This window comes from Pogoniulus pusillus, chromosome 29 (genome assembly GCF_015220805.1).
Source record: "Pogoniulus pusillus isolate bPogPus1 chromosome 29, bPogPus1.pri, whole genome shotgun sequence".
Classification (NCBI taxonomy): domain Eukaryota; kingdom Metazoa; phylum Chordata; class Aves; order Piciformes; family Lybiidae; genus Pogoniulus; species Pogoniulus pusillus.
In genome coordinates this window covers 2575187-2599839 of record NC_087292.1, presented here as the reverse complement: position 1 = coordinate 2599839, position 24653 = coordinate 2575187, and positions in this window count along the sequence as shown.

Genomic DNA, 24653 nt, shown 5'->3' with positions numbered 1-24653 from the left:
TTCTTGTCTGCCTCCCCATTCCTGCCTCTGCTGGCTACCACAGCTGAAGAGGCTGGCACCCTCCTCCAGCTCAGCCTTACTCACCAGCTCCCACCCAAAATCCAACTGAGGAAAGCTGGCAGATCCTCCAGTCTCTCATCTGCCACCTCCAGGATGCTCACTATGTACCAACACCCAAATCAATGCTCAAGGCAGCATCCCTTCATCAAAGCATCTGACTCAGAGGGTTTTGGTTACCCTGCCTGTCCTCCCTAGCGTGAGTGCTTAGAGGAAGCTTGCTCCAGGATCACCTACACAAGCAAGTTACAAAGAGTGGTACAGAGACTGAGCTGCACAGCCACTGACACATGGGCTCTGTGCACAGCCACTCACACATGGGCTCTGTGCACAGCCACTGACACATGGGCTCTGTGCACAGCCACTCACACATGGGCTCTGTGCACAGCCACTGACACATGGGCTCTGTGCACAGCCACTCACACATGGGCTTTGTGCACAGCCACTGACACATGGGCTCTGTGCACAGCCACTCACACATGGGCTCTGTGCACAGCCACTGACACATGGGCTCTGTGCACAGCCACTCACACATGGGCTCTGTGCACAGCCACTCACACATGGGCTCTGTGCACAGCCACTCACACATGGGCTCTGTGCACAGCCACTCACACATGGGCTCTGTGCACAGCCACTCACACATGGGCTCTTTGCACAGCCCAGTTCATAGAATCATAGAATAAGGCAGGTTGGAAGAGAGCTCCAAGCTCAGCCAGCCCAACCTAGCACCCAGCCCTGCCCAACCAACCAGACCATGGCACTAAGTGCCCCAGCCAGGCTTGGCTGCAACACCTCCAGCCACGACCACTCCACCACCTCCCTGGGCAGCCCATTCCAATGCCAATCACTCTCTCTGCCAGCAACTTCCTAACAACATCCAGCCCAGATCTGCCCTGGCACAGCTCCAGGCTGTGTCCCCTTCTTCTGGTGCTGGCTGCCTGGCAGCAGAGCCCAACCCCACCTGGCTACAGCCTCCCTGCAGGCAGCTGCAGGCAGCAATGAGCTCTGCCCTGAGCCTCTTCTGCTGCAGGCTGCACCCCCCCAGCTCCCTCAGCCTCTCCTCACAGGGCTGTGCTCCAGGCCACTCCCCAGCCTTGCTGCCCTGCTCCAAACACCTTCCAGCACCTCAACAGCTCTCTGCAATGGAGGAGCCCAGAACTGGACACAGCACTCAAGGGGTGGCCTGAGCAGTGCTGAGCACAGGGGCACAAGAACCTCCCTTGTCCTGCTGCCCACACTGCTCCTGAGCCAGCCCAGGATGCCATTGGCTCTGCTGCCCACCTGGGCACTGCTGCCTCCTCTGCAGCTCCTCTCTCCCACCACCCCCAGCTCCCTCTCTGCCTGGCTGCTCTCAGCCACTCAGTCCCCAGCCTGTAGTGCTGCTTGGGGTTGTTGTGGCCAAAGTGCAGAACCCTGCCCTTGGCCTTGTTCAGTCTCATCCCATTGGCCTCTGCCCACCCATGCAGCCTGGCCAGGTCCCTCTGCAGGGCTCTCCTCCCCTCCAACAGCTCCACACTGCTCCTAGCTGGTTTCTTAGTTTATTTATAGAATCACAGAACCATAGGACTGCTCAAGTTGGAAATAAATGTCTATAACTATCTGAGGGCTGTGGGTCAGGAGGGGGGGACAGGCTCTGCTCACTGCTCCCTGGCATAGGACAAGCAGCAATGGATGGAAGCTGCAGCACAGGAGGTTGCAGCTCAACACAAGGGGGAACTTCTTGGCTGGAAGGGTCCCAGAGCCCTGGCACAGGCTGCCCAGAGAGGTTGTGGAGTCTCCTTCTCTGGAGCCTTTCCAGGCCTGTCTGGATGTGTTCCTGTGTGCCCTGAGCTGGATTGTGTGGTCTTGCTATGGCAGGGGGGTTGGACTGGATGATCTCTTTGGCTTCTTTCCAAAACCTGACATCCTGTGAGCTGTGATCCTGTGATCTCTAAGGTCATGCAGTCCCACCACCAACCCAGCACCACCATGGCCACTAAGCCATGTCCCGAAGTGCCATGGCCACAGAGTTCTGGAACACCTCCAGGGATGGAAACTCCATCTCCTCCCTGGGCAGCCTTTTCCAATCCCTGACTCCTCTTGCAGCAAAGAAACTTTTCCTCATCTCTAACATGACCTCCCCTGGCACAATTTCAGGCCATTGCCTCTTGCCCTATCTCTGGTCACTTGGGACAAAAGACCAACCCCAGCCTCTGTGCAACCTCCTGTCAGGGAGCTGTAGAGAGCAATGAGGTCTCCCCTCAGCCTCCTTTTCTCCAGCCTAAGCAACCCCAGATCCTTCAGCTGCTCCTCCCCAGCCCTGCTCTCCAGACCCATCCCCACTTCATGGCAACCCTTTGGTGCTTCTTGTGTTAGCTACAGCAACCCAGGCTGTGCTCTCCAGCACAGATGGATGCTGCTTCCCACACCAGCACAGCCAAGCTTGGCTGCACTGTTAAATGATCACTGTCTGATCCCATCATCCAGCATCACAAGGACTAAGAAGACACTGCAGCTGCCTCACAGCTGTAGGAACTGCAGCACTGAGGGCCTCAGTGAATGCAAGATTGCTGTGTACTCAGTGTCCTCTTCCACAGTCATCATTTGTGTAGCTGGGATAAATACACACCCAAAAAAAGAGCTCTTGGCAAATAATGCACCTGCAAAACTAGAGAGTGCAGGGCTGCAGGCACTGAGATTCCTCACTGCTGGGCAGCTAGGGACAGAGAATCCTGCTCTGTGAAGTTCCTACAGCTTTCCAGGAGAGGATTTCCCCATCCCCATACTTCTTCCCTATAGAGAATCACAGAATCAAGCAGGTTGGAAGAGAGCTCCAAGCTCATCCAGCTCAACCTAGCACCCAGCCCTGCCCAACCAACCATAGAATCATGGAATCACAGAATCAGGCAGGGTTGGAAGGGACCACAAGGAGCAGCCAGTTCCAACCCCCCTGCCATGCCCAGGGACACCCTACCCTAGAGCAGGCTGCACACAGCCTCAGCCAGCCTGGCCTCAAACACCTCCAGCCATGGGGCCTCAACCACCTCCCTGGGCAACCCATTCCAGCCTCTCACCACTCTCCTGCTCAACAACTTCCTCCTCACCTCCAGCCTCACTCTCCCCACCTCCACCTTTGCTCCATTCCCCCCACTCCTGACATTCCCTCAAAAGTCCCTCCCCAGCTTTTTTGGAGCCCCCTTAAGACCCTGGCAGGCCACAAGAAGGTCCCCTGGGAGCCTCCTCTGCTCCAGCCTGCACAGCCCCAACTCTTTCAGGCTGTGCTCACAGCAGAGCTGCTGCAGCCTCTCAGCATCCTCCTGGCCCTGCTCTCGACACTCTCCAGCATCTCCACAGCCCTCTTGGCCCAGGGGCTCCAGAGCTGGATGCAGGACTCCAGGTGGGGTCTCAGCAGAGCACAGCAGAGGGGCAGAATCCCCTCCCTGGCCCTGCTGGCCACACTGCTGCTGCTGCAGCCCAGGCTCTGCTTGGCTTTCTGGGCTGCAAGTGCACACTGCTGGCTGCTGCTGAGCTTCTCCTCCAGCAGCACCCCCAAGTCCCTCTCCTCAGGGCTGCTCTCCAGCCACTCACTGCCCAGCCTGGATCTGTGCTTGGCATTGCCTCCACCCAGCTGCAGGACCTTGCACCTCCCACCAGCACAGCTTGCTCAAGGCCTCACCCAAGCTGCCCTTGAACACCTCCCAGGGAGAAGGCATCCACAACCTCCCTGGGCAACCTGTGCCAGTGCCTCTCCACCCACTCTAAAGCATTTCTTCCACATCTCCAGTCTCAGTCTCCTCTCTTCCATCTCAAAGCCATTTTTCCTCATCCTGTCATTCCCAGCCCTTGTCAAAAGACCCTCCCCAGCTCTCCTGTAGTCCCTTCAGGTACTGGAATGCTGCTGTAAGCTCTCCTGGAACCTTCCCTCCTCCAGGCTGAACAGCCTCAACTATTAAGAACTGCCTAGATAGGAAAAGCCCTTTAAAATCGACTCCAATCCTTCACCTAACACTGACAAGTCCCCAACTAAACCACATCCCTAAGCACTGCATCCACAGGGTTCTTAAACACCTCCATGGATGGGTACTTCACCACCCCCCTTGGGCAAGCTGTTCAAAACCTGATGACCTCTTTCAGCACAGAGCTTGTGGTGGTTGTGTTTATTCTTCCCTCTGCTCTCCTTGAGCAAATCTAAGAGCAAAACCCTTAAAAGCCAAGGAAAACAAGAACTGGAGTAAGGATGAGACCCAAGGGCTTTGGGGTTGTTTCACCCAGCAAAGCCTGTTGCATTGGCTGGCTGTGTGGAGCCTCTGCAGGGGCCAGCAGGAGCAAACAAATGTCCTTTTCCCCTTTCTCTTATCACAGCTTTGTTCTGAATCCTGAGGCATTTGCCTCTCCCCAGGGAAGCTGCAAGGAGTCAGAGAAGCAGGGATGGGCTGAGGGGACTGAGAGGGACACTCCACGCAGGGAGGTTTAAGTTAATGGAGTGTGGCAGAGAGAGGAAAGCTTTGTTTTCCCTCTTCCCAACCAGAAAATCCCATGAGGATAAAAGCACTGAATCAAAGCTGGGCTGACAAGAGGCTTTGAGGTGAAAGCAGCAGGGTTTGGGCAAGAGAGGCAAGCTGCAGAAGGCTCTGCCCAAAGCAAAGCTCACCTGGTCACACCTGAGAAGAAGAAGAGAGTAACACCTGAGTGGAACTTGTGGTGTGGGGAAATGAGGTATCACACAGTATCACAGTATCACAGTCTCACAGTATCACCAAGGTTGGAAGAGACCTCACAGATCATCAAGTCCAACCCTTTACCACAGTGCCCAAGGCCAGACCATGGCACCAAGTGCCACATCCAACCTTGCCTTGAACTGCCCCAGGGACGGCGACTCCACCACCTCCCCGGGCAGCCCATTCCAGTGTCCAATGACTCTCTCAGGGAAGAACTTTCTCCTCACCTCCAGCCTAAATCTCCCCTGGTGCAGCCTGAGGCTGTGTCCTCTTGTTCTGGTGCTGGCCACCTGAGAGAAGAGAGCAACCTCCTCCTGGCCACAACCTCCCCTCAGGTAGTTGCAGACAGCAATAAGGTCACCCCTGAGCCTCCTCTTCTCCAGGCTAACCAATCCCAGCTCCCTCAGCCTCTCCTCGTAGGGCTGTGCTCAAGGCCTCTCCCCAGCCTCGTTGCCCTTCTCTGGACACGCTCAAGCATTTCAATGTCCCTCCTAAACTGGGGGGCCCAGAACTGAACACAGCACTCAAGGTGTGGTCTAACCAGTGCAGAGCACAGGGGCAGAATGACCTCCCTGCTCCTGCTGGCCACACCATTGCTGATGCAGGCCAGGATGCCACTGGCTCTCTTGGCCACCTGGGCACACTGCTGGCTCATGTTCAGGTGGGTATCAATCAGCACCCCCAGATCCCTCTCTGTCTGGCTGCTCTCAGCCACTCCAACCCCAGCCTGTATCTCTGCATGGGGTTGCTGTGGCCAAAGTGCAGCACCAGCACTTGGAGCTATTGAAGCCATCCCCTTGGACTCTGCCCATCTGTCCAGGTGGTCAAGGTCCTGCTGCAGAGCCCTTCTGCCCTCCAACCCAGCCACATCTGCCCCCAGCTTGGTGTCATCTGCACACTTGCTGATGACTGACTCCATGCCCTCATCCAGATCATCTATGAAGATGTTACAGAGGATGGGGCCCAGCACTGATCCCTGAGGGACACCACTAGTGCCAGCTGCCAGCTGGATGTGGCACCATTCACCACCACTCTCTGGGCTCAGCCCTCCAGCCAGTTCCTAACCCAGCACAGAGTGTTGCCATCCAAGCCATGGGCTGACAGCTTAGCCAGCAGTTTGCTGTGGGGGACAGTGTCAAAGGCCTTGCTGAAGTCCAGACAGACCACATCCACAGGCTCCCCACAGCCACCAAGCAGTCACCTGAGCATAGGAGGAGATCAGGTTAGAAAGGCAGGATCTGCCCTTCCTAAACCCATGCTGGCTGGACCTGAGCTCTTTGCCATCCCTCAGGTGCACAGTTATTGGCCCCAAGAGAACCTGCTCCATCAGTTTCCCTGGCACTGAGGTCAGGCTGACAGGTCTGTAGTTCCCAGGTTCCTCCATCCGACCCTTCTTGTGGATGGGGACCACGTTGGCCATTTTCCAGAGGTGAGCCAGAGTGGGATGCTTTGGGGCACTGAGCAGCAGCAGAGCTGCAGCAGCAGCTCTCAATTTCTCTGTTGAGGAAGCTTGAGGGAAGGGGCAGAGGGAGGACCTCTCGGCAGCTGCTGCAGACAGATCCTCTCTGTGAGGCTCCCTCGAGCACCCAGGGCTCATCTGGAGCCCTCCAGCACTGCTGCTCTCTGCACAGCCCAGTGCTTGGCTTTTCCCTTTCCAGCTTCCACTCCCAAACTGCTCTCCCACCCCCTACAAGAGATGATTTCACCCCTGACACCACCTTCAGGAGCAGCAGCAGCTCCAGCACAACAGAAGGGGCAGTGCTGGAGCAATGTGCCGTGTCACAGCATCATTTTGCATCTAAGGGACCTCTAAGATCATCAAATCCAACAGTTAAGGCAGCACTGCCAGGTGCCCACTGACCCACACCCCTCAGCACCACAGCTACGTTGAGTGCCACAGGGAAGCTGCAGAGGGAGACTGGGAATGGTTTCCTCTTGATTCCTGGTGTGTCCAGAAGCAAGCCTGCTGCAGTGCTTTGTGTGGCTGGAGGGTTGTTTGGGTTTTTTTTTTGGGGGTGGGCAAGCCTTGCCAGGCTGGATGGGTGGGCAGAGGCCAATGGGATGAGACTGAACAAGGCCAAGGGCAGGGTTCTGCACTTTGGCCACAACAACCCCAAGCAGCACTACAGGCTGGGGCCAGAGGGGCTGAGAGCAGCCAGGCAGAGAGGGAGCTGGGGGTGGTGGGAGAGAGGAGCTGCAGAGGAGGCAGCAGTGCCCAGGTGGGCAGCAGAGCCAATGACATCCTGGGCTGGCTCAGGAGCAGTGTGGGCAGCAGGACAAGGGAGGTTCTTGTGCCCCTGTGCTCAGCACTGCTCAGGCCACCCCTGGAGTGCTGTGTCCAGTTCTGGGGTCCTCCATTGCAGAGAGATGCTGAGGTGCTGGAAGGTGTTTGGAGAAGGGCAGCAAGGCTGGGGAGGGGCCTGGAGCACAGCCCTGTGAGGAGAGGCTGAGGGAGCTGGGGGGGTTGGCCAGGGAGGTTGTGGAGCACAGTGAGGGTGGTGAGACACTGGCACAGGTTGGCCAGGGAGGCTGTGGAGCACAGTGAGGGTGGTGAGACACTGGCACAGGTTGGACAGGGAGGTTGTGGAGCACAGTGAGGGTGGTGAGACACTGGCACAGGTTGGCCAGGGAGACTGTGGAGCACAGTGAGGGTGGTGAGACACTGGCACAGGTTGCCCAGGGAGGCTGTGGAGCACAGTGAGGGTGGTGAGACACTGGCACAGGTTGCCCAGGGAGGTTGTGGAGCACAGTGAGGGTGGTGAGACACTGGCACAGGTTGCCCAGGGAGGTTGTGGAGCACAGAAGCACCCAATGTGATCAAAGATCACATTGGGTGCTTCTGTGCTCCACAACCTCCCTGCAGGTGTTCAAGGCCAGGTTGGATGAGCCCTTGAGCAACCTGTTCTAGTGGGAGGTGTCCCTGCCTATGGCAGGGGGTTGGAACTGGCTGAGCTTTGAGCTCCCTTCCAACCTAACCCATTCTGTGACTCTCTTCCAGTCTCTTTTCAGATGTTTCCTGGATGGACTGAGCAGAGGCAAGAGGCAGCAGCTGTGTGCTGCTTCAGTGCAGTGCCCTGCTGAGACCCATGCCTCTGTGCTGTTCTCCTGCCTGGAAATCCCACTGCCAACAACAACACAAGGTTTGCAGGGGGCAGGTTTCCCACCTCTGCCCTCCAAGCAGCCAGAAGTGCTCTGATGCTGATGTTTGTGCAGGACCAGATGAAATTCCTGGCAAAGGGCACTCGATTCTCACGCAGCAGCTGCTGGATCTGAGGAGCTGTGCTGCTTGAAGCTCCCAGCATGGATTGTGACTTTAATAAACCAACATCATTTTTCCAGAAGAAGCCTTGCAACCAGCAGCCTGACCTTGTTCCTTCTCCTTCCTCATGCAGGAAGCAGTTTCAGAGTCCCCTCTTATCCCTGCTGGTAAAGCTACACCTAATAAGACACTGGCACAGGTTGCCCAGGGAGGTGGTGGAAGCTCCTTCCCTGAAGGTCTTTAAGGCCAGGCTGGATGGGGGCTCTGGGCAACCTGACCTAGAGTGAGGAGTCTCTGCTCATGGTAGAGAGGTTGGAATTGGATGATGCTTGAGGTCCCTTCCAACCCTGACACACTTCTGTGATTCTATATCTGAGGAGCTGTGCTGCTAAAAGCTCTCAGCATGGATTATGACTTTAATAAACCAACCTCATTTTTCCAGAAGAAGCCTTGCAACAGCAGCTTGACCTTGTTCCCTCTCCTTCCTCATGCAGGGAGCAGTTTCAGAGTCCCCTGCTCATCCCTGCTGGCAAAGCTACACCTAAGAAACAAACCTTTCATGGGAACTCCTCGTTGGCCAGCATCAGAAATCACCTTAATGCCCTAAATCATTGCAAATGAAAGAGTTGGCAGAGCAAGTAAAGCAAAGAAAGCCTTCCAGGACCTGAAGGGGGCTGCAGGGAGGCTGGGGAGGGACTATTGGCAAGGGCTTGGAATGATAGGATGACAGGGGATGGGTTTGAAGTGGCAGAGGGGAGATTGAAAGTGGATGTTAGGAAAGGATTCTTTGCAGTGAAGGTGGTGAGACACTGGCACAGGTTGAGGGTGGTGAGACACTGGCACAGGTTGAGGGTGGTGAGACACTGGCACAGGTTGAGGGTGATGAGACCCTGGCACAGGTTGCCCAGAGAGGTTGTGGAGCACAGAAGCACCCAATGTGATCAAAGATCACATTGGGTGTTTCTGTGCTCCACAACCTCCCTGGAGGTGTTCAGGACCAGGCTGGATGAGTCCTGGAGCAACCTGTGCTAGTGAGAAGTGTCACTATCTATGGCAGTGGGGTTGGTACTGGCTGAGCTTTGAGGTCCCTTCCAACCTAAACCCTTCTATGAGTCTATGAAATGCATTTGATTGTTGTCCCCTCAGAAAGGCTTTCCTGGCTCCCAGCAAAGTCATAGAATCATAGAATCTAGGTGATCTTCAAGGTCCCTTCCAGCCCAAGCCATCTGTGATCCTATGAACACCATTGACATTGACAGCAAACAGCCCCACACCAAATTCCCTGCAGCAAATGAATCATGGAATCAGAGAATCAGGCAGATGCCTGTTTAAAAGCCTTACTGGAACACAGAGAACCCTGCAAATTAAAGAGGTGCTGTAAATTCCCTGCTCCCTCCTTCCCTCGAGGTTGCCAGAGCAGTCACTCTGCACCAATATTTACTGAGGAGGAAGAATTCTCTTCTAGGTGGTGAACTCTGTGCACTGCCCTCAATTCCTCACTGTGATGCTGGGCAAGAAAGAGAAAACTGTATTGATCATGCAAAGTGTTCATAAAGCTGCTCTTAAGAGGGGGCACTAAAGGGGACAGGCTGCTGGGATTCAGCTGCAAAGTGAAGTGTTAAGGAGGGGTGAGGGAGGGTTAGGAAGAAGGTCTTGACTTAAAAAAGAGTGGTCAGGGATTGGCATAGGCTGCCCAGGCAGGTGGTGGAGTCCCCAGCCCTGGAGGTGTTGAAGAAGGATGTGGCCATGGCACTCTGGGCTGTGCTTTAGTGGCCACGGTGGGGTTGGGCTGATGCTTGGACTGGGTGGTCTCAGGAGGCTTGGCCAAGCCAAACAGTTCTATGATGCTAAGTTACAGCTCAGCAGTGGAAGCTGCAGGACCTTTCACAGCATTTTTGTGCTGGGCAACACCCAAGTGCCTGCTGAGCAGGCTCCTGGGGCAGCAGTGTTGGCTCTCTTGGGCTTCAGGAGGCTTTGCCAGCCAGGACAGTTCTGTGATCCTCTGGCTCTGTGGTTTGGAGCCAGCCCAGCTGCAGTGTGTCCAGGAGCTGTACTTGAGGTGCCCACATCCTTCTCTTCCTTGCAAGTCAACCTCTTGACTAGTTGGTGTCCAGCAGCAGCTGCCCTGGGGCAGAGGCTGCCCTGCTGTGCTCCTGGCCTGTGCTGGGCTGTGGCATTGGCCACACTCTGCAGTGCACAAAGTGCATGGAAGCTTCCTCCCTCCCATGGGCTGCCATGGGGGCACTCAAGAAGTGCAAGATTGCTTCTCAAGAAAGAGCTTCTCAGAGCCAGACTGGAATGCCAGAGTGCCAGGCTGGAAAGGACACCAGGGATCCTCTGCTCCAAGCTTTTAAGGTGCCAGCAGAGCTGCCAGGAGCTGCCCCAGCACCCTGCCAAGCTGAGCCTTCCAACTGCCCAGCACAGGGCACTGCACTGCTGTGCCTGGGAGGGGATTCCAGTGCCTGGCTGTGCCCATGGGGAAAGATTTCCTTCTGGGTGCAATGGGAATGTCTCCAGCTGTAACTCATCCCCATCACCTCCCTTGTCTTTTCTATGGGCCTCCTTGTCAAAAGGCAGCCTCCATCCTCCTGGGAGCCACTCTCCATCATCCTGGGATTGTTAATTCTGTGAACCAGACTGTCCACAGAAGAGCATTCTGGGCTCCACAGTGCAAGTGCCCAGGAGCAAGCAGCAGTGGCAGGCCAAATGTTGTTGGGAGGCTGTGATAAACTACCCTGACTTTAAAAACCTCTGAAAGAGGATTTCACTGTGGGCTTTGGCAAAACCAGAGCTGACAAAGCCTCCCTTGGGGGCATGTCATGAATTGAGGGCCTCTGACTTTGGCAGGTCCTCTTTCTAACCCATGTCCTGATCTGTAGTTCCTCCTCTGCTTCACAGAGTGCCAAGGTGGCCTTTTGAACATGGATTTGGACACTTAAGACATTTGTCTGGAGGAAGCAGGCTTCAAGTAAAATCTGCACTGAGTGCTCCTCTTCACTTGCCTCCCAGATGAAGTGTTCAGAACCAAACAGCTTTTGGGAGCTTAATCCAAGAATCCCAAATCCTTTTGTTAAGGATAAAGTGGAAGCTGAGGCATAGGAAGTTTCATTGCAACATGAGGAAGGGTTTTTTTTTGCCCTGTGAAGGGTGCCAGAGCCCTGGCACAGGCTGCCCAGGGGGGCTGTGGAGTCTCACTCTCTGGAGATAGTCAAGAGCTGCCTGGATGTGTTCCTGTGGGGTCTGCTCTGGGTGATGCTGGTTGGACTGGCTGAGCTTTGCAGGTCCCTTCCAGCCCCTGACACTCTGTGAAAGTGGAAAACATTGGCTGAGATCATTCCCAGTTGTGAAGAATGAAGACATCTATGAAATCCTGGTTGTGGATCTGAAGATGCTGCTTTGAACTCAGTGCTGAGTCCCAGGGTCTGTTGGCTTCTCCAGAGAGGTGATTCTGCCACTTTGCTCTGCTCTGCTGAGACCTCACCTGGGGTACTGTGTCCAGCTCTGGAGCCCTCAATACAGGAAGGACCTGGAGCTGATGGAGAGGGTCCAGAGGAGGCCACAAAAATGCTCAGGAGGTTGGAGCAGCTCTGCTATGAGGACAGGCTGAGGGAGCTGGGGGTGTGCAGCCTGGAGAAGAGAAGGCTCTGGGGACACCTAACAGCAGCCTGCCAGTACCTGAAGAGGGCTACAAGCAGGCTGCAGAGAGGCTGTTTGCAAAGGCCTGCAGGGACAGGGTGAGGGCAATGGCTTCAGACTAGAGCAGAACAGACTGAGATTGGATGTGAGGAACAAGTTCTGCACCAGGAGGCTGCTGCAACACTGCAACAGGTTACCCAGGGAGGTGCTTGAGGTCCCATCTCTGGAGGTATTGAAGGTGAGGCTGGACAGGGCTGTGGGCAGCCTGCTCTAGTGGAGGATGTCCCTGCTGAGTGCAGAGGGGCTGGACTGGATGAGCTTTGCAGCTCCCTTCCAAGCCAGCCCATTGTATGATTCTTGCTGCAGGAGGAGCAGTGTGAGCTGAGCTCTGCAGCGGAGTGAGAGCTGGGCTGAAAGGTTAATACAGCAGTGTGAAGCTCTCTGCTCTTGGACTCGAGCCTGGAAACTGCCTCTCAGCTCTATGGATCATTACCAAAGGGAGGTAGGGTATGCAGGAGACCTCTGGGAACCTGTGGCACAGCAGGATAAGCAAGTTCTGATCAGATTCCCTCTGCTCTCCAGCGCAGAGGTGTCCTTGCAGAGCTGCTCTCAGCTGGGGTAACAGCAGGCAACACGAGGTGAGCAAATCCAGACCAAGGGCAACATTTCCTTGCTAAGCACTGGCTTAAAAAGCAGGTGGCTGGGCCTGGGGAGTCACTCCAGTGAGCAGGGTGCCAGAGCCCACGATCATAGAATCACACAGTTGTCAGGGTTGGAAGGGACCACAAGGAGCAGCCAGTTCCAACCTCCCTACCATGCCCAGGGACACCCTACCCTAGAGCAGGCTGCACACAGCCTCAGTCAGCCTGGCCTCAAACACCTCCAGGGATGAGGCTTCCAGGGCAACCTGTGCCAGTGTCTCAGCACCCTCATGCTGGACAACTTCTTCCTAACATCCAATCTGAATCTACCCACTTCTAGTTTTGCTCCATTCCCCCCAGTCCTATCACTCCCTCACAGCCTCAAAAGTCCCTCCCCAGCTTCTTTGTAGGCCCCCTTCAGACACTGGAAGGTCACAGTAAGGTCTCCTTGGAGCCTTCTGCTCTCCAGCCTGCACAGCCCCAACTCTAAGTCTGTCCCCACAGCAGAGCAGCTGCAGCCCTCCGAGCATCCTCCTGGCCCTGCTTTGGGCACCTTCCAGCACCTCCAGATCTTTCCTGTAGTAGTGGCTCCAGAATGGGGCACAGTGCTCCAGGAGAGGTCTCAGCACAGCAGAGGAGGAGAATCCCCTCCCTCACCCTGCTGCCCACACTGCTCTTGTTGCAGCCCAGGCTTTGGTTGCTCTCTGGGCTGCAAGTGCACACTGCTGGCTCATGTTGAGCTTCTCTTCCATGAGCACCCCCAAGTCTCTCTCCTCAGGGCTGCTCTCAAGCCAAGCACTGCCCAGCCTATATCAGTGCTTGAGATTGCCCTGACCTGGGTACAGGACCTTGCCCTTGGTCTTGTTGAACCTCCTGAGGTTGGCACGAGCACACCACTCCAGCCTGGCACGGTCCCTCTGGATGGATCCCTGCCCTCCAGCCTGTCAGCTGCAGCACACAGCTTGGATATCAGGCTGGACAGGGACCTGTTCAGCAGCACTTAGCAAGGGCCTCGTGTCAGGTTGCTGGGATTACAGCATGCCCCCATGCCAGCGCTGCTGGGTTGTGGTCTGAGCACACACCCAGGCTGGCACCATGAGCATGCAAACCTCCTGTGGCTCTGTCAGATCTGGGGTTGCTGCAAGAACTCAAGGCCTTCTAAAAAGACCAACAGCTGAGGGAACTGGCAGAAGAGGAGGTGGAGGGGAGACCTCATTGCTCTCTACAGCTCCTTGGAAAGAGGTTGGAGCCAGATAGGGATTGGGCTCTTCTCCCTAGGCTCAGGTGATAGAACAACACAAAACGGCCTGAAACTGTGCCAGGGAAGGGTTAGGTTGGAGATGAGGAAAGGTTTCTTTGCTGCATGAGTGGCCAGGGACTGGCACAGGCTGCCCAGGGAGTTGGTGGAGTTCTCATGCCTGGAGGTGTTCAAAAAAAGTGTGGCCATGGCACCTGGGGACAGGGTTTGGTGGCCACGGTGGGGTTGGGTTGCTGGTTGGACTGGATGACCTGAGAGGCCTTCTCCAACCCAAACAGCTCCATAGTTTTTTGGTTCTAGACACCAAAAAGAAAAGTTTTCCCTTTGGAGAAATGAATCAAAACCAGCACTTCTAGGAACACCAATCTGGAATAGCCTCCAACTAGAATCACAGAATCAGGCAGGTTGGAAGAGAGCTCCAAGCTCAGCCAGCACAACCTAGCACCCAGCCCCAACCAACCAACCACACCATGGCACTAAGTGCCCCAGCCAGGCTTGGCTGCAACACCTCCAGCCACAGCCACTCCACCACCTCCCTGGGCAGCCCATTCCAATGCCAATCACTCTCTCTGACAGCAACTTCCTCCTAACATCCAGCCCAGACCTCCCCTGGCACAGCTTCAGGCTGTGTCCCCTTCTTCTGCTGCTGGCTGCCTGGCAGCAGAGCCCAACCCCACCTGGCTACAGCCTCCCTGCAGGCAGCTGCAGGCAGCAATGAGCTCTGCCCTGAGCCTCCTCTGCTGCAGGCTGCACCCCCCCAGCTCCCTCAGCCTCTCCTCACAGGGCTGTGCTCCAGGCCCCTCCCCAGCCTTGCTGCCCTTCTCCAAACACCTTCCAGCACCTCAACAGCTCTCTGCAATTCAGGAGCCCAGAACTGGACACAGCACTCCAGGGGTGGCAACCCCAAGCAGCACTACAGGCTGGGGCCAGAGTGGCTGAGAGCAGCCAGGCAGAGAGGGACCTGGGGGTACTGATAGATAGTAGCTGAAGATGAGGCAGCAGTGTGCCCAGGTGGGCAGCAGAGCCAATGGCATCCTGGGCTGGCTCAGGAGCAGTGTGGCCAGTAGGACAAGGGAGGTTCTTGTGCCCCTGTGCTCAGCACTGCTCAGGCCACCCCTGGAGTGCTGTGTCCAGTTCTGGGCCCCTCAATTCAAGAGAGCTGTTGAGGTGCTGGAAGGTGTCCAGAGAAGAGCAACAAAGCTGGTGAGGGGCCTGGAGCACAAATCCTATGAGGAGAGGCTGAGGGAGCTGGGGGGGTGCAGCCTGGAGAAGAGGAGGCTCAGGGCAGAGCTCATTGCTGTCTACAACTACCTGAAGGGGCATTGTAGCCAGGTGGGGGTTGGTCTCTTCTCCCAGGCAACCAGCAATAGAACAAGGGGACACAGTCTCAAGTTGTGCCAGGGTAGGTCTAGGCTGGATGTTAGGGGGAAGTTATTGTCAGAGAGAGTGATTGGCATTGGAATGGGCTGCCCAGGGAGGTGGTGGAGGCACTGTCCCTGGGGGTCTTCAAGAAAAGCCTGGATGAGGCACTTAGTGCCATGGTCTGGTTGACTGGCCAGGGCTGGGTGCTAGGTTGGACTGGATGAGCTTGGAGGTCTCTTCCAACCTGCTTGATTCTATGGTTCTATGATTCTACAGAAGCTAATGAGGTTTTAATCCACCAGCTAGAAAGGGCAGGCACTTGGGGTCACGTCCTAGGGGAACTGCTTCCCACTGGAGCACACAGATCTTGCCTGAAAAAGCTGGAATTCAGTGTTACAGAGCCTGATCCCCCTGGGGGGGAGCCCTCAGTTATCACATAGGTGTCAGCAGCTGCAGTGATCTGCTCACCAAGGACAGAGGACATCAGTGTGGACATGTGCCTCTGAAACCCCAGACCAGCAGCTCACTGTGCCATGCTTCTGCAGAAGCAGCTCAGCATTTAAGCTTTGCTTGTAGTAAACCTCCAGCCAATTAAGCTAACATCAGGTTTTTAATTGCCTTGGTGAAGCTGGTTCAGAGCTCGGTGTGCATGCTCATAAATCAGTCTGAATGCAGGATGCAGTGCAGCTTGCACTGAACCTGCACAGGTCTTGGAATCAGAGAATCACAGGATCAAGCAGGCTGGAAGAGAGCTCCAGGCTCAGCCAGCCCAACCTAGCACCCAGCCCTGCCCAACCAACCACACCATGGCACTAAGTGCCCCAGCCAGGCTTGGCTGCAACACCTCCAGCCACAGCCACTCCACCACCTCCCTGGGCAGCCCATTCCAATGCCAATCACTCTCTCTGACAGCAACTTCCTAACAACATCCAGCCTAGACCTGCCCTGGCACAGCTTGAGCCTCTGTCCCCTTCTTCTGCTGCTGGCTGCCTGGCAGCAGAGCCCAACCCCACCTGGCTACAGCCTCCCTGCAGGCAGCTGCAGGCAGCAATGAGCTCTGCCCTGAGCCTCCTCTGCTGCAGGCTGCACCCCCCCAGCTCCCTCAGCCTCTCCTCACAGGGCTGTGCTCCAGGCCCCTCCCCAGCCTTGCTGCCCTTCTCCAAACACCTTCCAGCACCTCAACAGCTCTCTGCAATGGAGGAGCCCAGAACTGGACACAGCACTTGAGGGGTGGCCTGAGCAGTGCTGAGCACAGGGGCACAAGAACCTCCCTTGTCCTGCTGCCCACACTGCTCCTCAGCCAGCCCAGGATGCCATTGGCTCTGCTGCCCACCTGGGCACACTGCTGGCTTCTATTCTCCAGGATGAATAGACCCAACTCCCTCAGTCTGTCCCCACAGGAGAGGTTCTTCAGCCCTCTGATTGTCTTTATGGCCTCCCCTGGACCCTCTCCAGCAGTTCCATGTCCTTCTTATGCTGGGGACCCCCGACCTGGCCACAGTGCTCCAGGTGGGGTCTCACCAGAGCAAAGCAGAGCTGTGTCCAGATGTTTCAGGAGCCCCTGGACACAGCCCCTTTGTCAGGAGGCCGTTCCCAAATAAAACCTCTCTTTTGGTCCCAGATTCCCACACTCACAAGCAGAGCCTTGCTCCCAGCACTGCTGCACAGAGCCTGGATGCCCAGAGTGTGCCTCACAGGGCACAGAGCACAACAGCTCAGGCTTGTAAAGCTGCTTCCCACCTTCCTCCTTGCATCCATACCACATGGTGTCAGAATTAGGCACTGCTCCCTTAAGAAAGCTCAGGTCAGGATCCCAAAATAAGATTCTCATGATCACAAGACACTCACAAGTCAAAGCCTTAGGCTTTTGCTGTCTGCTTGTATCTCCACAACCCTTCCCTTTCACTTCCTCTCTGGATTTTAGCTTGCCACTAGGAGCTGTACAATGCATTCCCTCTCCCTACCAGCTGTGCCTCTGCTTCTCCTGCTCTGGGACAAGGAGCCAAACAGCTTGGAACAAGCAGCTCCTAGTAAATGCTCTTTGTCTCTTCAAGGAGCAAGAGGTTGTAGCCAAATGGTGAAGCTGGAGATGGGGAGAGTGAGGCTGGAGGTGAGGAGGAAGTTGTTGAGCAGGAGAGTGGGGAGAGGCTGGAATGGGTTGCCCAGGGAGGTGGTTGAGGCCCCATGGCTGGAGGTGTTTGAGGCCAGGCTGGCTGAGGCTGTGTGCAGCCTGCTCTAGGGTAGGGTGTCCCTGGGCATGGCAGGGGGTTGGGACTGGCTGCTCCTTGTGGTCCCTTCCAGCCCTGACTGATTCTATGGTTCTGTGATATGAAAGTGCAAAGAAGGCTGCAGCCTCCTCTCTTGAAGGAGAGTCATAGAAACAGAGAACCACAGAACACTCTGGGCTGGAAGGGAGCTCCACAGCTCATCCAGTCCAACCCCCTCTGCACTCAGCAGGAACATCCTCCACTAGAGCAGGCTGCCCACAGCCCTGTCCAGCCTCTCCTTCAATATCTCCAGGGATGGGACCTCAACCACCCCCCTGGGCAACCTGCTGCAGTATTCACTGCCCTCCTGGTGCAGAACTTGTTCCTCATATCCAGTCTCAATCTGCTCTGCTCTAGTCTGAAGCCTAACCCTAACCCTTGTCCTGTCCCTGCAGGTCTTTGCAGACAGCCTCTCTGCAGCCCTCTTGCAGACTCTCTTCAGGTACTGGCAGGCAGCTCTAAGGTCTCCCCAGAGCCTTCCCTTCTCCAGGCTGCACACCCCCAGCTCCCTCAGCCTGTCCTTGCAGCAGAGCTGCTCCAACCCCCTGATGACTTTTGTGACCTCCTCTGGACCCTCTCCATCAGCTCCAGGTCTTTCCTGTATTGAGGGCTCCAGAAGGAATTTAGGGCAGAGTTTCATGGCAGGTTGATTCTATGATTCTATGGATCTGGAGGGAGGAAAGTGCCAAGAAGGAGGAAGTGATCCAGAAAACCAGCACAGGGCAAGAGTAAGACAGAAAGGAAAATCTTCTGATAGTGAAAGACACAGAAACAGAGAAAGAAGAGTGGAGAGGAAGAGCATGGACAAGGAGGCAGCTAAAGGTTACAGTGCTCGTGCAAAAGGCAATTTGAAGGGCTGGAAACAGATGTTGGAGAAGCTAATCCAAGCACCAGGTTTATTTATGCCCTCTGGAGCTTCCCTGCCACTTCCCAGGGCATGACAGCCCCAGGGAGGGGGCAGGAGCCAGGCCACACTTGCCCAATTCACCCCATCACACCTCAGCAGCAAGCACACCACGAGCAGAGCCTGCTCTGAAAGCCACCTGGGGACACTTCTGCCCTTTCCAGGCTCTGACTCACTGTTCAGATGGCAACTGCCAGCACACAAGCACATGTGAAAGCACAGCCAGAGCCACTGCAGCGAGCACTGATGGCAGGTGAGGGCTCTGCTCCTCTCTTAATGAAGCTCTCTGCCCAGGAGGGTCTGTTCTAAATAAAGGACCCTTAGCAGCAAGGCTTCAGCAGCACTTAGAATCATGGAACCATGGAATCAGGCAGGGCTGGAAGGGAGCACAAGGAGGAGCCAGTGCCAACCCCCCCTGCCATGCCCAGGGACACCCTACCCTAGAGCAGGCTGCACACAGCCTCAGTCAGTCTGGCCTCAGACACCTCCAGCCATGGGGCCTCAACCACCTCCCTGGGCAACCCATTCCAGCCTCTCACCACTCTCCTGCTCAGCAACTTCCTCCTCACCTCCAGCCTCACTCTCCCCACCTCCACCTTTGCTCCATTCCCCCCACTCCTGCCACTCCCTCACAGCCTCAAAAGTCCCTCCCCAGCTGTTTTGGAGCCCCCTTCAGATCCTGGCAGGCCACAAGAAGGTCACCTGGGAGCCTCCTCTGCTCCAGCCTGCACAGCCCCAACTCTTTCAGGCTGTGCTCACAGCAGAGCTGCTGCAGCCTCTCAGCATCCTCCTGGCCCTGCTCTGGACACTCCCCAGCATCTCCACATCCCTCTTGTCCCAGGGGCTCCAGAGCTGGATGCAGGACTCCAGGTGGGCTCTCAGCAGAGCAGAAGCAGAGCAGAGGGGGAGAATCCCCTCCCTGGCCCTGCTGGCCACACTGCTGCTGCTGCAGCCCAGGCTCTGCTTGGCTTTCTGGGCTGCAAGTGCACACTGCTGGCTGCTGCTGAGCTTCTCCTCCAGCAGCACCCCCAAGTCCCTCTCCTCAGGGCTGCTCTCCAGCCTGGCACTGCCCAGCCTGGATCTGTGTTTGGCATTGCCTCCACCCAGCTGCAGGACCTTGCTCTTGGTCTTGTTGAACCTCCTGAGCATGGCTTGTGCCCAGCTCTGCAGCCTGTGCAGGTGCCTCTGGATGGATCCTGCCCTCCAGCCTGGCTGCTGCAGCACACAGCTTGGTGTGGGCAGCAAACCTGCTGAGGCTGCACTCAGTGCCTCTGCCCATGGCACCCACAAAGATGTTGAGCAGGACTGAGGGGCTTGGAGCAGGACTGAGGAGCTTGGAGCAGGACTGAGGGGCTTTGAGCAGGACTGAGGAGCTTGGAGCAGGACTGAGGAGCTTTGAGCAGGACTGAGGGGCTTGGAGCAGGACTGAGGAGCTTGGAGCAGGACTGAGGAGCTTGGAGCAGGACTGAGGAGCTTGGAGCAGGACTGAGGAGCTTGGAGCAGGACTGAGGGGCTTGGAGCAGGACTGAGGAGCTTGGAGCAGGACTGAGGAGCTTGGAGCAGGACTGAGGAGCTTGGAGCAGGACTGAGGGGCTTGGAGCAGGACTGAGGAGCTTGGAGCAGGACTGAGGAGCTTGGAGCAGGACTGAGGAGCTTGGAGCAGGACTGAGGAGCTTTGCCAGCCTTAGTGTTTCTGTGATTCTATGATCTCCAACTGTAGCAGGCTGCCCAGGGCCACATCAGTGCCCTGCCTTTGCTTCCAGCACAGCACTGATGGTCACAGGATCATAGAATCCTAGAACCAACCATGTTGGAAGAGACCTCCAAGATGCTCCAGTGATGGCATTTCTTCCTTGGCCTCTCTGCTGTCAGGGCTCTTGTGGTTCCCATGCAGTGTTGCTAGGCTGGGAGTGGAACCCCAGATCTAACCTCCCAAGGCTGGTACCTGTCTGTAACAAGCCTGGTGCCAGGACTGAGCCCTGAGGGTCTCCACTTGTCACTGGCCTCCACTTGGCTGTGGTCAGTGCAAAGCATGAGATGGGTTTTGCTGGCAGATGTGTAATGATCACCTCCTTCCCATCCCAGAAGCCAGCTTAGCCCAGTTTACTCCTGCCCTGCCTGGCAGAAACGTTCACTGTGTGGCAATGTATGGCAAGGGAGAAGGTTTTTACAGGCAGTTAGGGGCTCAAATTCCAGAGCAGGTCAGTAGAGGATGTGCTTACGGTGGCCCTGTGCAGCCTCTCCATTTGCCTTTATGGGAGCTAAAATCACTTTAACCTAACTACCACTTGGCTTTGTTCCTCTTTTCAAAGGAGCAGAGCTGACAAAGAGTGCAGGAAAAGGAGCAGAGCAAATATTTCCTTTAATCTAAGCTTCTGAAGAACCATTTGTAACAGCCCTCCCCTCCCCCCCCACCCTTCTTTGTCAGAGTTCAGATGCATCTTAGGGCATTTGGCAGATAAAGAGGTTTCAGAGCTATCAGGTGGAAAACAACCAAGCAAGGAACCAAGGACTTAGCATTTGAGTAACTAATCCCCAATGTGACAAATAACAGCAGCAAACGTGGGTGATACTCACCCCACCCCCCCAGCACCACCATCACCACCAAAGGAAAGTAGAAATGGGCAGAAAAAGGAAGAAGGAATCATGGAATGATGGCACCACAGAAGGTCAGGGGCTGGAAGGGTCCTCCACAGCTCAGCCAGTCCAACCCCCCTGCCAGAGCAGCATCACCCAGAGCAGACCACACAGGAACACATCCAGGCAGGGCTTAAATATCTGCAGAGAGGGAGACTCCACAGCCCCCCTGGGCAGCCTGTGCCAGGGCTCTGGCACCCTCACAGGGAAAAAATTCCTCCTCACCCTTGCACTGAAAAACTTCTTCCTAAGAGAAGAGGAGGCTCAGGGCAGAGCTCATTGCTGCCTGCAGCTGCCTGCAGGGAGGCTGTAGCCAGGTGGGGTTGGGCTCTGCTGCCAGGCAGCCAGCAGCAGAAGAAGTGGACAGAGGCTCAAGCTGTGCCAGGGCAGGTCTGGGCTGGATGTGAGGAGGAAGTTGTTGGCAGAGAGAGTGATTGGCACTGGAATGGGCTGCCCAGGGAGGTGGTGGAGTGGCTGTGGCTGGAGGTGTTGCAGCCAAGCCTGGCTGGGGCACTTAGTGCCATGGTGTGGTTGGTTGGGCAGGGCTGGGTGCTAGGTTGGGCTGGCTGAGCTTGGAGCTCTCTTCCAACCTGCCTGATTGTGATTCTGTGTTTAAATGAAGCTTCCTATGTCTCAGCTTCCACCATTGCCCCTTGTGCTGCCCCTGGGCATCACCCAGCAGAGCCTGGCTCAGCCTCCTGCCACTCACCTGCACATCTTTTTGAGCTGGGAGAGGGGAGAGTGAGAGTGGAGATGAGGAAGAAATTATTGAGAGGATGGGGAGACAGTGAGAGAAGTTGTTCCAGGGAAGGATTAGGTTGGAGATGAGGACAAACTTCTTTGCTGCAAGAGAGATCAGGGATTGGCACAGGCTGCCCAGGGAGGCTGTGGTTGCTTCCTCCCTGGAGATGCTCAAGGCCAGGCTGGATGAGGCCCAGAGCAACTTGGATGAGTGGGATAACCCTGCCCATGGCAATGGAGTTGGAACTGGATGATGAAGGCTGTGAGAAGATCTTGGAGTGGCCTTCCAGTGCCTGAAGGGGGCTACAGGAGAGCTGGGGAGGGCCTTGTCACAAGGGTGATGTGCTGTAGTGAGGGTAGGATGTGCTGGCACTACAAGGAACAATGGCTTTGGGTTGGAAGAAGGCAGATTGAGACTGGAGATGAGGAAGAAACTCTTTAGGGTGAGAGTGCTGAGACACTGGCACAAGCTGCCCAGGGAGGCTGTGGAGCACAGTGAGGGTGGTGAGAGACTGGCACAGGTTGAGGGTGGTGAGAGACTGGCACAGGTTGAGGGTGGTGAGACACTGGCACAGGTTGCCCAGGGAGGTTGTGGAGCACAGAATCACCCAATGTGATCTTTGATCACATTGGGTGATTCTGTGCTCCACAACCTCCCTGGAGGTGTTCAGGACCAGGCTGGATGAGTCCTTGAGCAACCTGTGCTAGTGAGAGGTGTCCCTGCTCATGGCAGGGAGGTTGGCACTGGATGATCCTGAAGGTCCCTTCCAACCCAAACCATTCTGTGATCCCATCCCAGCATTCAGCACCTGGACCCCCACCATTACAAAGGCTCCTGCTTCCAACACTCCTTTCCCAGTGCTCACAACTGCCAAGCAGCCTTCAGAAAGCATTTCTTTTCCTTCTTCTTCCCCTCTCCCATCCCCACCCCCACCAATTGCCTCATTGCAATCCCACCAAGGATGAGAAAAGAACACCCAGCTCTGTGCCAACAGCTACCTATAAATGATGTATGAGTGTTTATATATGTGTGGTCAGATTGGTCTGGAGCCAGCCAACAGCCAGGATCTTGCCCAGGAGAGCTCTGAGATCCTGCCAAGCTATAATAAGCATCAATAAAGTGAGGGGCAGCAGTGGTAGCACTGTTAACAGCATCAGGGTTGCTGTTGTTGTTATCTGCCTCATTTCTTTAATTGAATTTCATGCTTCACTTTTGTGCCATTGGTGTTTGGTGCACTGGAACATTTGTAGTCCTTCATGACTCTGCCTGGTGGAGAATGCTCAGTGTTTGAGGAGTGATTTGACATTTACATTCTCCTATGAGTTATTAGATGGCTCCTTAGAAAGGGATGAAGAATGTCAGATCTTGACATCTTGTGGTTTTGCATATCAGCTGCGTTGCCTCTTGTGGCTTCCTCTCCCTAAGGTACTGGCAACACTCCTGGGAGAGAATCATGGAATCACAGAATCAGTCAGGGTTGGAAGGGACCACAAGGAGCAGCCAGTCCCAACCCCCTGCCATGCCCAGGGACACCCTACCCTAGAGCAGGCTGCACACAGCCTCACACAGCCTGGCCTCAAACACCTCCAGCCATGGGGCCTTAACCACCTCCCTGGGCAACCCATTCCAGGGTCTGAATACTCTCATGGTGAAGAAGTTCCTCCTCATTCCCACTGACTGCATCACACACACAGGAATAACAACAGGAGCACAGGAGCACAGAGCCATAGCTTCATGGAATTGTTTTGGTTGGAAAAGACCTTATCAAGTCCAACCATTGACCTAACACCACCATGCCCACTGGACCACATCCCAATGTACCAGATCCTTACATTTCTTGAACATCTTCAGGGATGATGACTCCACCACCCCCCTGGGTGACATATTTCAATGTTAGAATAGCATAAAACAGCAGAGCAGAGCAGAGCAGAGCAGAGCAGAGCAGAGCAGAGCAGAGAAGAGAAGAGAAGAGAAGAGAAGAGAAGAGAAGAGAAGAGAAGAGAAGAGAAGAGAAGAGAAGAGAAGAGAAGAGAGAAGAGAAGAGAAGAGAAGAGAAGAGAAGAGAAGAGAAGAGAAGAGAAGAGAAGAGAAGAGAAGAGAAGAGAAGAGAAGAGAAGAGAAGAGAAGAGAAGAGAAGAGGAGAAGCATGGAATCAGGCAGGTTGGAAGACAGCTCCAAGCTCAGCCAGCACAACCTAGCACCCAGCCCTGCCCAACCAACCAGACCATGACACTAAGTGCCCCAGCCAGGCTTGGCTGCAACACCTCCAGCCACAGCCACTCCACCACCTCCCTGGGCAGCCCATTCCAATGCCAATCACTCTCTCTCACAGCAACTTCCTCCTAACATCCAGCCTAGACCTGCCCTGGCACAGCTTGAGCCTCTGTCCCCTTCTTCTGCTGCTGGCTGCCTGGCAGCAGAGCCCAACCCCACCTGGCTACAGCCTCCCTGCAGGCAGCTGCAGGCAGCAATGAGCTCTGCCCTCAGCCTCCTCTGCTGCAGGCTGCACCCCCCCAGCTCCCTCAGCCTCTCCTCACAGGGCTCTGCTCCAGGCCCCTCCCCAGCCTTGCTGCCCTTCTCCAAACAACTTCCAGCACCTCAACATCTCTCTGTGGCCTCTCCAGTGCCCAGCACCAGGGCACAATCCCCTCCCTGCTCCTGCTGGGCACAACATTTCCAATCCCAGCCAGGATGCCATTGGCTTTCTGTGCCACCTGGGCACTGCTGCTGGCTCCTATTGAACTAGAAAACGAACCCAGAGTGAATAGCACAAAGCAATGACTCTGTGCATGGAGACAGAGATGTTAATAGAAGCTGATGATTTCAGAGGGCTTTTCCAAGCCAAACCATTCTGTGATTGTGTGATTCTCCATCTTTGCCCATGTGGCTGTTGCCTTTCAAGGCAAGGAACATACTCCAGCGAGGAAGTGCTGCTCAGAAGTTGTAAAAGCAGGTCTTGAATCTATTGTAAAGTAAAATTATAGCAGTGTTTAAGTACCAGTTATAAAGTGGAGCCTGCAGAGTAAAGAAATGGGGAGATTTCTCACTTAATAAAACATTACTGTCATTACCAACCCTGAAGGTGGTCATTAAAAAGCACAGGCACCTGCTGGGTGTCTGCAGCCTGCTGCTCCCAGCACTCCTGCAGGCATGGGGCAGGCAGTAACTGGCAGTGCATTCTCCAGGGAAGGCT